The sequence below is a fragment of the Macrosteles quadrilineatus genome, unplaced genomic scaffold, assembly GCF_028750875.1.
Source record: "Macrosteles quadrilineatus isolate MER2022 unplaced genomic scaffold, UCM_ALF_1.0 Scaffold_18__1_contigs__length_3160703, whole genome shotgun sequence".
NCBI classification, from domain to species: Eukaryota; Metazoa; Arthropoda; class Insecta; order Hemiptera; family Cicadellidae; genus Macrosteles; species Macrosteles quadrilineatus.
The window spans coordinates 1,522,957-1,538,054 of record NW_026542611.1 but is presented as its reverse complement, the minus strand read 5'-3'; positions in this window follow the sequence as shown (position 1 = coordinate 1,538,054).

The following is a 15,098-nucleotide window of genomic DNA, read 5'->3' as shown; positions in this document are numbered from 1 at the left end:
GGTGTACTTGAAGGTAAATTAAATTCGTCTTCAGATTGTGGTATTAAAACATTTGCAAATTGATTAACAACAGGTACCAAATCCATTAGATTTTTATTTTCATTTAAAACTTCACCTATTTTATCTTCTACTTTACCAATTGCAGATGTTATTCGTTCATATGCTTTTTGTTTAATTGTTTCGTAATTTTGATCAATTTTAATTTGATTTTGAAATTCTTTTATCAATCTTTTTTTCAATTTCATCTAGTTTTTTAGCTTTATCGACATTAAGTTCTCCAGTTATTAAGGAAAATAAATATGTTAACACAAACATAAATTATGCTAACATAAACCTTTTTTTATGAGCTTGGTTTTATGGAGCTGAAATATTAGACTGAATAAATGAAAATATGTAACATGAAACTAGTAATGTAAACTTGATTTTTATGTGTTAAATGAATGATATTGTAATACTTAAGAATGACATCCGACGCGACCGAACGTTGGTGCCTTAATGGCCTTCCTGTGCCACACACAACCCCGAAGCCCAGGGTGGGGACGACGGGGGTAGGTTAGTTTAAATATACAATTGGTTAGGATTTTGATCTTTAAATGAATCTGTATTCTTTGAATTGTACCTTAACAAGTTAACTGTGAATTACATGTAATATATTAACGTTCCAATCAATTATTGTACAATGATAAACCTACTACTTAACCGATGATGTATCTTTTACCGTTTTCTAAATATCAGCGTTTTTACGCATAGCGCACCCCGCCATGTTTGACCGCTCCCCCCACCTTGTCGACCACTTCTGAAATAAGCGACATACGTAATATTGATCACCACGGTCTATATTACAATAATCAGCAATTACATTGCATACTACTCTCATGCCTGCTTAAACCCCCTCAGCTCCTGGACTATTTAGTATTATCTAGTGTCATGTAGCACTGGTTTTTAAAATATTATTTTTACAGATGAATCTTGATTCAGTAAACCGAGCTGCCTATAAGATGTTTATTGCGAAGGAGGCAGCAAAGACAAGGGGGGAGGCCGCCTCAAGTGTGGCGGCAAGTGTTCTATGGGCTCAAGTTGGCTTCATTGTATCTATGCTTGGTAAGCGTTGATGGGGACAGAGGGAGGAGGGAACAAGAGGACACACTACCAGAAGTGGTGGAGGAAGAAACGGAAGAACAGAAAGAAGCAGGGGGGGAAATAGTAATAGAGGAAGGAGAAGTTGTAGACGGTAAGGAGGTAAACAATTAGGCTACACTCAATGGTAGCTTATTATAAGTAACAAGTTAGTTTAATTTTTTAAGTGTTGTTAGTTATATTGTTTTGTTTTTAAAAAGTGTATTGTAATTTTTTCAAGTTTTTTAAGTTTCTATTTTATTTTTTAGGTTATTAGTATTTTTATTATTTCATATTAAAAAAAATATTATAGTTTTATTATTTCATATTTTTAAACAAATTCATTATAATTCAAGAGAATAACTTTGATCACCACAGTTTATATTACAAAAATCAGCAGTAACATTACATACTACTCTCATGCCTGCTCAAACCCCCTCAGCTCCTGGACTATTTAGTATTATCTAGTGTCATGTAGCACTGGGTTTTAAAATATTATTTTTACAGATGAATGAGGCAGCAAAAACAAGGGGGAGGCCGCCTCAAGTGTGGCGGCAAGTGTTCCATGGGCTCAAGTTGGCCTCATTGTATCTATGCTTGGTAAGTTAAATGTAAAAAAATTTAACCTCCCGACTTATAAAGCAGACATTCAATAATATAACATAACTGAAGGTCTACATTTTGAAGGGTTTGTAAAGCCTGAGGTGGACATTTCGCCCATAGCCAAAATGGCGGTTATTAAAAAATATGTTAATATGATAAAAATATGTTTATAAAGTTGCAAACTAAAACAGTTTACTTGTTCTCCATAAGAATAACATTGGAATTTTAAATTTACATTTTTTGGGGATTTTCTATGTAACCATTAAGCGTATAGTAACGCTTCAATATAGGAAATTATCTCTTAACTAAATATTTGATTTAAAAATAAATTTCCTTCAAACTAAAGATTATAAGTTAGGTCATTATTCAGAAATGCCTCCGAAAACCCCGAAGCACGTACTAATCAAAAAGACATGGAAAGAGCTGTAAAGGCAGTTCGAGATGGGGAGATGAGTAAAAAAGCTAGCAGCTAAAACATTAAATGTGCCTCGTACATCTCTAGTGCGAAAGGTAAAGGGAGAAGGTCCTGTCGAAACAAAGCTCCAACTATTGTATTTACAACAGCTGAGGAGGATCTCTTAGAAAAGTTCAATCCTTGCATGCTGCAGGAAAGGTTTCCCTGTGCACCAAAGACAACATTTGTGATAGTGTGGAAAAGATTCTGAAAAAAGCAAATCGTGGAAATGTGTTTCCAAATGGGCGTCCAGGCCTTACGTGGTTTAGAGTTTTTATAAAGCAACATCCGACGTTGACGGCGAAAGAAGCTGAGTTTCTTACAAAGTCAAGAGCCAATGTTTCGGAAGAGGGTGTAAGGAAGTGGTATTCTGAAATTCTGGAATCGGTACTTAAAACTTGAAAACCTAGAAACTGTATTGAACGATGCAGAACGAGTTTTTAATGGGGACGAGACAGGTTTCCGACTATGTCCGAAAACTGGGAAAGTCATCTTTGAAATAGGAGAAATAATTATGCAAGTATCAAATAATGAAAAAGGACAGATTACAGTGATGTGCACATTTTCTGCCTCAGAAAAGACTGTCCCACCTATGATTGTATATCCCTACAAAAGACTTCCACGAGCAATAGCCGAGAGTGTCCCTGACAAGTAGGGAATTGATCTTTCAAGCAGTGGGTGGATGAATAGTGAGGTGTTTTATGAGTACATTGCTAACCACTTCATTCCATATTTAAATGACAACAAGGTTACAATGCCAGTAATATGTTTTGTTGATGGTCATCGCTCACATGTTACACTTGAAGTGAGCGAGTTATGCTCACAAAATTAAATCATCCAGGTGGCTTTGCATCCGAATAGTTCTCATTTTCTGCAGCCTGCAGACGTTTCAGTGTTCGGGCCAGTCAAGAAAGGGTGGAAGGAAACGATCAGAAGATGGAAGTATGAAAATCCAATGAAGGATGTGACTCGAGGAACATTTACGGTGTTGTTGAACGACTCTCTACAGAAGGTAGTGTTAAATCCGGCAATGTTAATACGTCTTTGATTTGTATATTGTGTTTATTTTATACTGTATTCAGACCTTTGCCAAAGTCAAAGTAAACTTTGAATATTATTCATCCTGATAGCCCCTGGACTACGAATAATGACTTATATAGGCTTACCTCCGTCAGTAGTCCAAAATTGTGTCTTATTAATGTTGTTCAAAGCTTACATGTTTCGTTACACTGCAACATCGTCGGAGCTTTTTGTCAAACACATCAAATAATTTAAACACGGAACACGAAACATTTAAACACGAAATAACACGATAGCCGCTGCCATGCCGTGTCATGATAGCTCTATCGTGTTATTTCGTGTTTAAATGTCACTGCTGAGTGTGAGTGAGAGAAGAACTATTTCTATCTCCTCTCATTTGATTAAGATGTAAAAATGGACCATAGAAGTTAAGTTATTTTAGGATCTAAATTTTTTTTATCTATGACAAGATACTGAGAATTAAATATTTGTTTAAAATCTAAATTAAAATGTTTGTAGCGTCAGCTGATGACGTTGTCACAGCAACGTATTATGATTTAGTCTGGATTTTGTTTTTATACAGGATTGTTGACAAAATTGTACTCTTTTATCAAACTACTTTTCTCTTACTTATTTGTTCGTAATTTATTTGATGTACGCAAACAACCACGACCAAATATATTTATTATTGGAATCTTAGATGCAAAAATTTACATTTGGTATAACAATTTAAACATACTATATTTTCTGGCATATTATGACCCGAAGCCCAAGGTCTTGCCCAGATATTTGATAAAACTAGAGACGTCCAGACTCATCTCCCCCCCATCTGACGACCCTAGGCCTATCCATGAACAGCCTAGGCCCCCTAGGCCTATCCATGAACAGCCTAGGCCCCCTAGGCCTATCCATGAACAGCCTAGGCCCCCTAGGCCTATCCATGAACAGCCTAGGCCCCCTAGGCCTAATAAAAGACAATCTCAACCACTTCACCATACTGATGAGACAACTCTTCGTGAAGTAGGCACAGGCCCGCCACCCAAGGTCCCCAGGGCAGCCGGCCCTGAAGTTGAAGGCCCTCAACCAGCACCTGATCCAGCTCCGCAGGGAGGACTGCCGCGGCAAGAGCTGCCAACAGAGCGCCGTGGGTGAGGGTCTATCCGCCTGAGCCGGCAGTGGAGGTGAGTTCTAAATTTTCAGTCATTAAACCTGGACCAACTTGTCAAGTATCCGAAAACCCTTTAAACTACTTTTTCCTTTTTTTCACTGGGGCCAAGTGGGACATGTTTGTCAATGAGACAAACTTGTATGCCCACAGGAAAATCAACCATCTACGAAGAACTGGATTGTTGTCCCCGCAATGCCGTTTTCGCAGATGGGTGGACGTCACAGTGGATTGAAAATAAAATTTTTGAAAATTTACCGCTAATTTTGGATCCCACATACAATAACAATACTACCAAAGTTACAGCATACTTGTATGTTTATATGGATTTAAACAATAAGAACTTACTGGTTGGAGTAGAAGATACTTAAATTGGCACTAGTTTCTTTATGAAGTAATGATTTTTAAAAAATACTTGCAGGAAGGTTTAATAGTAGTTTACGCAACAATCGTGAGAAGATCGGACCATGGGAACGGGGTTTTATGGGTAAAAATTGGGTTTTCTCACATTTGACCCTCAAAAAAAAATAATAAAAAATTCCCAACTCATCTTTAGACCTTTTTAAAGAGATTAAAAAAATAAATCTTTAGACCTCTTTAAAGAGATTTAAAAAATAAATAATTTTGTATATACAAGGATTTTTGTACGGTTATTGGTAACTAAAACGGGATGGATGACAAAAACTCACGTTTCGGAATGGTTTCATAAAACTTTTGTTCCATCGGTAAAAATGTTTTTGGAAACACAGAAACTGCCTCAAAAAGCCCTTTTGTTGCTTGATAATTATGTAGGCCATTCAGAAGTTTCCATGAAATTAAAAGGTTTAGGGGCTCTATTTTGGAAATGGTTGACAGTTGAGTCACTCGTCAACACTCAACTCATAAAACAACGGGATTTGGTATTTTTGAAATCCAATAGTTGAGAAGTGAGTTGGTAATCACTAGTTTGGATATTAAAGCGGCAACACCGCTCAAAATACAGATGACATCAATTGTAACCAATCACAGTGTTGAGCGACTTGCGAGCTTCGATCTAACCTCTCAATCCAAATTCCTTTTCTCAGCTAATCTCAATCTACAATATTTAGAGAAACTGAGGTAAACTGTCAGCTCCGTCCGTGAGAGATTGAGGTTATGTCTTAATCATAGTAATCTTAATGATTGAAATAAAACTGACCATAGAAGCTTGTTTTAGGCTATTGCTCATAGTAGGTGTACACGTGATATTTTATTTGCTTTCCTTGGATATAGTGAAGAACAATTTACCTTATTTTAGTTCCCTTCATCGTTTTGTTTCATGCTATTTTTAATTGTGTTTGTGTTTAAGTTAAAGCTTTAATGGATATTTGCCATTGCACTGAAAGCATACCGTAACTTAAATAAATTTGATCCCTTCATTAAGTGAATTATGGTATTGAAACACAGTGTAATATTGTTTCTCTTCACCACAATCTTTAATAAATTATAATAACATTGAGCGACAAGAAGTACCTTTTCTCAGACCGTGCAGAGTAGTGATTAGTAAGTAATGATTAAAGTAGAATGTAGTTTTGTAAATAAATAATAATAATAATAAATGTATACAAAAAACAACAAACGAACAAACTAACTAATAGACAGTGCTAAGACAGTGATATAAACTGTAATTTTTCTTTACAGACCAGGACAAAGACTCTAGAGTCGTAATACGACTCTTACGCCTTCTAATAGGAGGTGTGCGAGGTGGACGTAGCGGCAAACGTGGGAGAGGTGGACGTGGCAGAGATTATGGTGGTGGTGATCAATACAATGGAGGAGGAGGAGATCCTGTTAGAAATTCTTAGAGGACATTCATGTTTTAGGTAATTGCCCAATGATTCTCGAACACTTCTCTGTACACCACGGCAATATAATATAGCAGCAGTTTCACCTGGATCATAGTAATATGATCTAAAATGGGATTGAAGACCGATTAACCTCAACAGTGGAAAATTTTTAAACTAGATTTGTCAAGTGTTAGTAAGCCTAGTTTGAATCTGCATGTAAATATTAAAAGGCTTCCTTAAACTAAGGGTTCATACAGCCAATTTTGGCCAATATTAGATTTGTTAAGAAACGTTCCATCTGCAACCTCCTTTCTAATCGGTTGCTACCACGGGTACAGTAAGCCAGAATCAGCCAACATGTTCCTTTCAGATTTTGTTGCTGACTTAAACAGTTGTTTGTCTGATGGTGTCATTTTTAAAGGAAAAAATCTCAATCACAATCTCGAAGGCATTACTTGTGATGCTCCAGCTAGAGCTTTCGTCAAGAGCATTGGAGGCCACAATGGGTATTTTGGTTGTGACAGATGTATCCACGAAGGAGAGTTTATACAAAATAATATGACATTTCCTTACTAAGATGCTGAAGTCAGAACAAATGAAAGTTTTGATTCCAGAAGGAATGAGGCCCACCAGATGATTGTGTTTTGGAGAATTCAATCAGGATAGACTTGGTTTGTGATTTTCCTCAAGATTACATGCATTTAGTTTGTTTGGGAGTTATGAGGGAGATGGTTTTGTTGTGCCTCAGGGGGAAAGTGACGGTTCAGCCTCCAAGTCCGAAAGTTGGGGGAATCACAAGTGGGTTGTTAAGCTTAAAACAATATATAACAGAAGAATTAGCAAGGAAACCACGAGGACTAAAAAGACAGATGGAAGGCTATTGAATTCAGGCAGCTTTGCTATACACAGAGCCTTCGGTACTAAAAAATGTATTGCCAAAAAATACTACACATTTCTTAGCTTTTAATTGTGCCCTAAGAATTTATCATCAGCCCAAAGCTATATAAAAGTTATGTTGGCATTGCTCGAGGCCTCATCAATTATATTGTTTCATTGTTCGGAGAAATGTATGGCCCTGCAATAGATCCTACAATGTTAACTCCCTGATTCATGTTGCAGATGATGTAGAAAGTCCCTTGGATTTATTCAGTGCCTTCAAGTTTGAGAATTATGTAAAGAATGTGAAAAAAAAGTTAGAAAGAGTAGTCTTTCTATACAGCAAGAATTATAAAGCCATATCGGTAGCTAATTTTAGGAAAAGCCAAGTCTGCTTTTCGAACACTGAAAGTAAGTAATGTGACGAAGGGGCCCATTTTCCATTCATCTGGGACTTGTTCCCTGCTAACCGGGGACATTCGTTAGACGATTCCACCGTGTCTTATGGACAGCCTGAGGCCCACCAAACAACCTGACACCATGTTGATTGGTGTGCATAAATTAATACTCGAATGAGAATTTGAACAAGAAATATTTATTAACTAAGTAATTAATTCTTCACATTAAAATTATACATATTGGCTAGACAGAGGTCATTACAAGAAGGAAGAGCTTAGACCAGTGTTGCTATGCGCAACAAAAAATTTCAACATTGAGTACAAAAAATACTACTGTATAGCAAAATTATATTAAAACTATAATTATAGTATGATTATAACTATTATAATTATATTAAAAACTGTATAAACTTTAGAAACATTTGCTCTGTGTAGGTGGAGTTAAACATTGAATTGGCCAAGAAAACCTATAATTATGTTGGTGTATGTCAAAACACGCTATGCAAAGAGGACAGGTTTATAATGCCAAGAAATAATGAAAGCAATTAAAAATAAACGTAAGGAAGAAACAAAATATATTACAGTGAGCTACAACATTTTCCAAGTCGACATGCACATCCTTATTGCCACTGTCTCGCCGATTAGTTTTTCCCCTATGTTATTTCGGGACAAATATTCAACGCATATTTGTATTCAAAGGAAATATGCATTATGCTTTTAGAATTGCAATTTAATAACATAATATTTTCTTTCTTTTCAAAAGATGAAGCGCGCAATAAATGGAAGAATATGAGAGACCATTATAGGAAGGAGTTAAAAAAGTCAATGCAATCCAAATCCGGAGATGCCGGTGGTATGGGGATGGTTTCAACCCCAACTACAGCACGGTTTGAATGACACGCAGGGCGAGTGTTCGACTTTCACATCACCTTCATCCGTGAGCCGACCCAGCTCAAGTCTTGGCAGTGCTCCTCGTAAAAGAAAGGCAAATACTCAAGATGATATTGCAAAACAGATGTTAAAACTGGAGGAACAAAAAGTAGAACTCCTTAAAAAAAATAACGTGGAGCAATGTGAGGATTACCATTTTTTAACGACCCTTCTGCCTCACTTCAAGGAAATGTCCTCACCTGAGAAACTGCAGGTACGGAAAAAAATTACACAGGTTTTTATTGATGCGGAGATAGAAAAGTCATGCACCTCTAGTACTCTAGACACGTTCAATTACAGTCAAGAAGGACACTATTGGTAACGTTTTTTGTCTAGATGGTTACTTTTTATTTTGTACTTTTTATTATATAATTTAATGTAATTTTCTGTATTAAAGCTACGATGATAAGGCAATTTTCTGTATTAAAGCTACGATGATAAATTAATTATACTAAAAAAGTGTATAGTGTAAGTATTATTTACTCCTTGGTGACCTATATCATATAGGCTATATGGTATAACGTCCTATGTATTCATACAAAAAAAATACAAAATATGTTGGTAGGAATAAATGTTGATGAGACAATTAATTTCTTTCCTAGTAAATAGTTTTCACATCCTGTGCTGAATGTATATATAAAAAAGGTGTTGATTATTAACTTGTTGCATAAATGAACAGCGACTTTGTGTACAACACTTTGAATCCAATAATCTTGCACATTTTATATTGTTTAACATGTTTAAGGATTTAAGGATTTGTGTTTGTTGTAGACAAACCCGTTGATGGTTGTGGACTGCCCTCAGCTCAAGGTACAAGCACACTAAAAAGAATCAAAAGCTAATTAGAAGGACCTGGACGACCCCTGAAAGGACTGTAATGAGACAATCATTTAAATTATTTGCAGAATCAAACCCTCCCAACGCCCATGGAGTGCTACGAGGCGAAAAATAAGTTTAGTCCCTTAAAATGTAGGACCGTAGAACAAATTAAAGCATGGGTGAACAACCATGCTTTAAAAGAGTAGGCACAATATGTATGTATTAACACAGATTCATAGACTTTGCCTGTGAATGACAATTACACAGCACTTACTGTCCATTACATCAACGGGAACTTTCAAACCAAGTCTTACTTGTTGGAATGAGCAGAGAGCAACGCATCTCACACATCTCAGTATTTGGCAACTGAAATCTTGCGACTGGTGGATGAGTGGGGACTTACCAACAAACTGTCGATCGTTATTTCAGATAATGCCTCAAACACAACTTCGGCGATTGAAAAAGTGTTGAAATCGAAGCATTTTGGGTGTTATGCTCAAAAGATAAACTTGATCATACATGATGCACTCCAGGTTGTTGCGGGGTTTTTGTTGTATTTAATCGTAATTAAAATTTGGATATAATTATTTGGGTTCCAATAAGTTAAGTTAAGCTCCCTCGTTTTTGATTTTATACCTAGAGTCTAGATTATTGCTGTACGGTAACCGGGAAAAATAAAAACGGAAAATTGAGAATAAAAATGGACCTTTATTTAAACGTAATGATTTATAAACTACTTACAGAATTCAAAATCAAACAAAAGTTAAGATATTGATGGATTTAGAGATTGTTTACGAATATTAAATAATTAGACAAGCCTACCTATATGATTTTTAATTATTGATATGTGATTTATGGCTTAGATTAATTAAATTAAATTAGATTAAATCTGGCCTGTTTGAGTGGTGATCTGAAGATTTCATCGTTGACTACGGATCCGCAGCTGAGCTGTAACTAGACGACAGTCTCCCATTGTAGACGGTACGGTGATATCAGAACGAATATGCCTAGTTCGATTTCCGCAAGACGTTTCTTTGATGCCGAGCCGACTCCGTCTTTGCGTAACTAGTAGAGGTTGAAAATACCCAAAGTCGGTCTGAAGATAAGTCTGAAGATAAGAGGCAGCTAAGTCATCAAATCCACCCTCACCATAGACGGGAAATGTCGATGTATGCTCACAGATACAACAGCACTATCCTATATTGTCGCTAGCAACGAGAACATCACACAAATCGGTTTCACAACACAGAAGAATACTATAGTGTGCACGACTTGGAAACAAGTTCACTTCGTTCAATGCAGCACAACTGAGTACTGATCACCCCTAGTAGCGGAGCCAAACAATAATACGTCCGTTCATCTAGGGTGGTATACCTCAACTGACTTGCCTTGTGCCTGCTCAACGCTCACCTGCCACACCTAACCCCTATGATTCGAGCTCTCCCATTGGCTGCCGAACTCACCCTCGGCTCCCGAACCTCCCCGAAGATATACGAGACAGTTTTGCGTCATCGCATTGGCGCCATCTCCACAAGCCTGTCCCAACAGGAAAATTGTAGATACTACTAGACTACATTTTGTCACGTAGGCCAAGTGAATTAATCGGATTATTTTTTATATTAAATATTATCAAATTACCAAATTACCCGTCACAGATACCCCCCTTAATTTTGAGAAAATAAGTACAACGCATTTTCGAAAAATTAACTTACACCGGTTACGTCCTAGAACGCTCGGGGCAAATTGAAAGTAGTGAATTAATCAACAGATATGAATTTAATTCGCACCAGAGTTAGTCAATGGTAAACAGTAATCCGTTTCTTAGTGGGGGGATAGGTGCTAATTACATCAACAACGCGGAACTGTATTTGGTTGAATTTAAAGGAAGCCAAGATAGAAAAACACATCCTATGTACTTTTTAAGATTTGCCGGAAAGTACAATGAGCTATGTGGTGAACCATGGGAAGCTAAAAAACTAACCATTTCTAAATATTTGACAAATGATGCGAGTGATTGGGCAAGGGATTTAATAATGGCCTGGGATTCGTTTGAAGATTTTGAGCGTAGTTTTAAAAACAAATTTTGGAACCGGTCCATTCAAAGGAAGTTTGAGGATGAATTAGTAGGACGAGGGAATTTCTCGGCCGGTAAGGACGACCTTGTTAGTTACGTGATAAAATACTACGAGAAAGCACAGTATTTAGACAATAGACCGGACATGAGTCGGTTTGTGTACGACATCGCAAAACACCTTCCCAAAAACATAGGTCGCTTTTTAATCATAGCTAAAGATATACATACAAAAGACGACCTAGAGAGCTTATTATACCAATTGGTCAGCGTATACGATGCAAATGACAATAAACAGACATTGAACACACAGTGGGGACATGAATAAGAAAGTTTGAGTAGGAGATTCGAAAATAGTAGGCAGCCATGGAAGGGTCAAGATAACAGTAGGAGGTTCGAAAATAATAGACAACAATGGAGGTAGGGCCAAGACAACGCCAAGGGAATTGATAATAGTAGGCAGTCATTGAGAGGTCAAGATAACGCTAAGGGGGGTACCAGTATTTTGGCTGTCCAATTTTGACACAGGAACAATATATAGAGATATTGAATGGGTGAGATTGGCAGGCCTTAAGTAATTATTTAAAAGATGCTTGGTCTAAATGATGGGGGTTAATCCAAGAATTCAATTCGTGAGAATCATTTTCCCAAATGTCATTAATTTAAAATCTTTTTATTATAATTTTTTGGTTTCATTAAGGCATCGAAATTGCCATTAGGTCTAAGATAGAAATGTATTATTTATTTATCAAGAATCGTTGAAATCTATATACAGCATATTAATATGGTAAAATATTGCTAGAATGTAGGCTATTGTTATGATTCTAAAAAAGGAAAGTTTACTTATATTTTCATTATCATTCTTTTTAATTTATGCAAATGTACATATATGTATGAATCCGTTTTAGAAGTATGTGTATTGTCAAAAAATGAATTGTGTTATTATTTGATTTTTAATCTGATTTATGAGAACAGTTTACGTTAGTCAATTGTTGTACAAGTGCTAACCATGTACGCCAGCCGCAACAGACGGGCTTTTTGTCCATTGTTGTATTTAGTGCTAAGAAGTTATTGTTGTACATTATTTGTAAATAAAAGCACTTTTTCATTTCATTTCATTTATGCTGTACAGTTTGTAACATATTTTTTTTGTTTTTTTTTCAGAAAACGTCTGACACCAATAACAGTACGGGGGTACTAACAGTTTGCCCGTTTTGTGGGCATAGATGGTGGGATGGGAGAAATTTTACACGCCACTTGAAGATTCACCACTCCTCCGAAGACTGCTAATTTATACTTAGACACTTATACGGCTAACTGACTGTGGAGCAAAGCGGAGTGAAGTACAAAAAATCACTAATGGGCTGAGGAAACTTGGGAGACTTCATTATATGAAGAGGTATGGTACAAATTTGCCAGTTAAACAGTAAAAAAAGAACAAGATGTAACGGTTATTTGCGACTTTTGCATAGGAGGCTATAATAGTGCTGACTACTTCCGGCAACACTGGAAAAATTGCAAACAAAGGCCTCTAGCCGATCATGTTCAGCCGAGCACCACCAGCAGCCGACAGCACTGTACAATACCACCTCATCCATCAAGCGAAAATGACGAAAACATTGAAAAGGCAAACAACCTAATACTTCGGAGCATGCATCTAAATGAAGTAGGCAAAACTGCAATAGGGGATGGGTTAATTCTCCAATTTAGAAGTGAGAGGCTTCCTGGAAGTAAAGGTGACACTGGCAAGTTGGATTATTTGAGAACAGGAGTTAGGGACTTAACCAATTTGCTGTTAGCTGTGGAAAGAATTGATCCAACTGTATCAAAGCTTGAAGACATTTTCGTGTGTTCCTTTATATCCTTAGTCCTTTATATTCTGAACAAAATGGTACACATACCATTCCTGTAAAATTACGGTTCAAAAGTTATTGTAAATTATCTTACTTTCCCATAAAAACCCCATAAAATAACGGAAAATCGGATTTCCCAAAAATGGCCTGAACGATTTTGATAAAAATTTAGTATTTAATATTATAGTCATTTAAATTTTGAACAAAATTTTAATCTCACCGTTTAGACATGATAAAGGTTGTTGACAAACTTATGGGAGAAAGTATGTGTCAGAATGCTGATACCGTTTATTTGACTCGCGTTCGGCAAAATCTCGTTAAACACGCGATTTTCCAAAAAAATCCGAATGTCTGTATTTTGGCCCAAACAGAAATTGGTTGGTCCCATTGGAAAGAGGATGAGTTATTCTTTATTTTCGTGATAAGATCTTTGTCATACGACTTCAGGAAGTCTGAAAAATATTTTTGGAAATCAGCTGTTTTTTCATTCGAATATTTCGCCTAAACCGCCGCTTATTCGGCGGTTTCTAAAGCCAGAATAGCTCAAATGTATTTTAGCGAAACATATAGTTTATCATTTTGAAGCCAAGAACTTGTTCTTCCTCTATGTAGTGCTGAGGTACTGTCTGTGATGCATTCCAAGTTATCAAATAGCGTGGAAAAATACACATTTTGCATTTCTGCTTTGTTTGTCTGCTAACCTCATTGTGCTAGATCATTTTTCGTAGGTGTTATTTTATTTTTGTATTTTATCGTTGCATATTAGTGTTTAGTTGTAAACAAGTGTATTTTCATGTAGTGTGTTAGTAAATAGTAATAATTATTCATATTACTATGGGTAAACGTCATTATTTATGTCCCAAATGCGTGTTTGGAAATGTTGGCCTAGGCCTAGGAATAAAATTACTTATCCATATTACTATGAGCAAATATTATTATTTATGTATCTTAGTGCATTAGATACAACACACTACAAGTGACAAGTGAATTTTCGTGTTGTGTGTTAGTAGTATATAGTAATATTTATCCATATTATGCAATAATGGGTAAATATCATTATATATATGTTTGAAAGTATGTTTGAAAAATTCAGTGATTTTCAGATCAAATTGAAGAGAAGCCACTTAGGTGACAATTCCATCAACAGAATTTTGTGTGAAAGTGATAGCGATGTGGTGACTGATAGTTATGATGTTGGGGAAGTTGTCCCATTCTCCAGTGATAGTGATGATGACTCTAACCCTATCCCGCCCCCTGATATCACCCCCCCCCCCGTGCTGCTCACCCCTTGGCAGCATCTACTCCCTTACAAGGAATCACCCCAATTTGACCCTAGCTGTGCAGGGCCATCATCAAGGAGGGGAGACATTCCCCCTCCGTTTGTGCTTCACAAAAAAGAAAAACCAACTTTGCGGGAAAAGCCAAGGCTCTACAAAGTCTTGGGACTTACTTTATTTCTCTATCGGAGCTGACGATAGATGCGGCCGTTCTTCCAAAAACTCCCGAGGGGGTGTTAGGGACTTTAGCACCACTATTAACTTTCGAGACAGGACAGGTACTTCATTACAATCTCGAGAGCGTACCAGAGTTCGTACCAACTTGGAAATATTTGAAGAGAGTTGTCCCTAAGTGGATTTCGGAGCTGCGAGGTTTAAACATGACGGAAGAAATACTCCTATTCCTAACGACTTCGTCAGCTGGTCGCCAACAGGTCGACACGTATAACCGACCGGAATACAGTCCAAAGATTAATTAACTGTTCAAGAAACGGATTGGGGCGTACACCATCCAACAGGAAGACTTAAATAGTCGGATTAGATTCTTAAAGGGACTCCAGGCGCCTATAAAAGCAGTGAAACGCGAACAGATCAGCAGAGTGGCGCAAATTAATGATATTCCAGGGTGTCCAATTGAATATAAGTATGAAGTTAATTTAGATCCACTTCCTTTAGCTTGCGGATCAGAGCCAAGAGGGTCGCCAAGTTGAC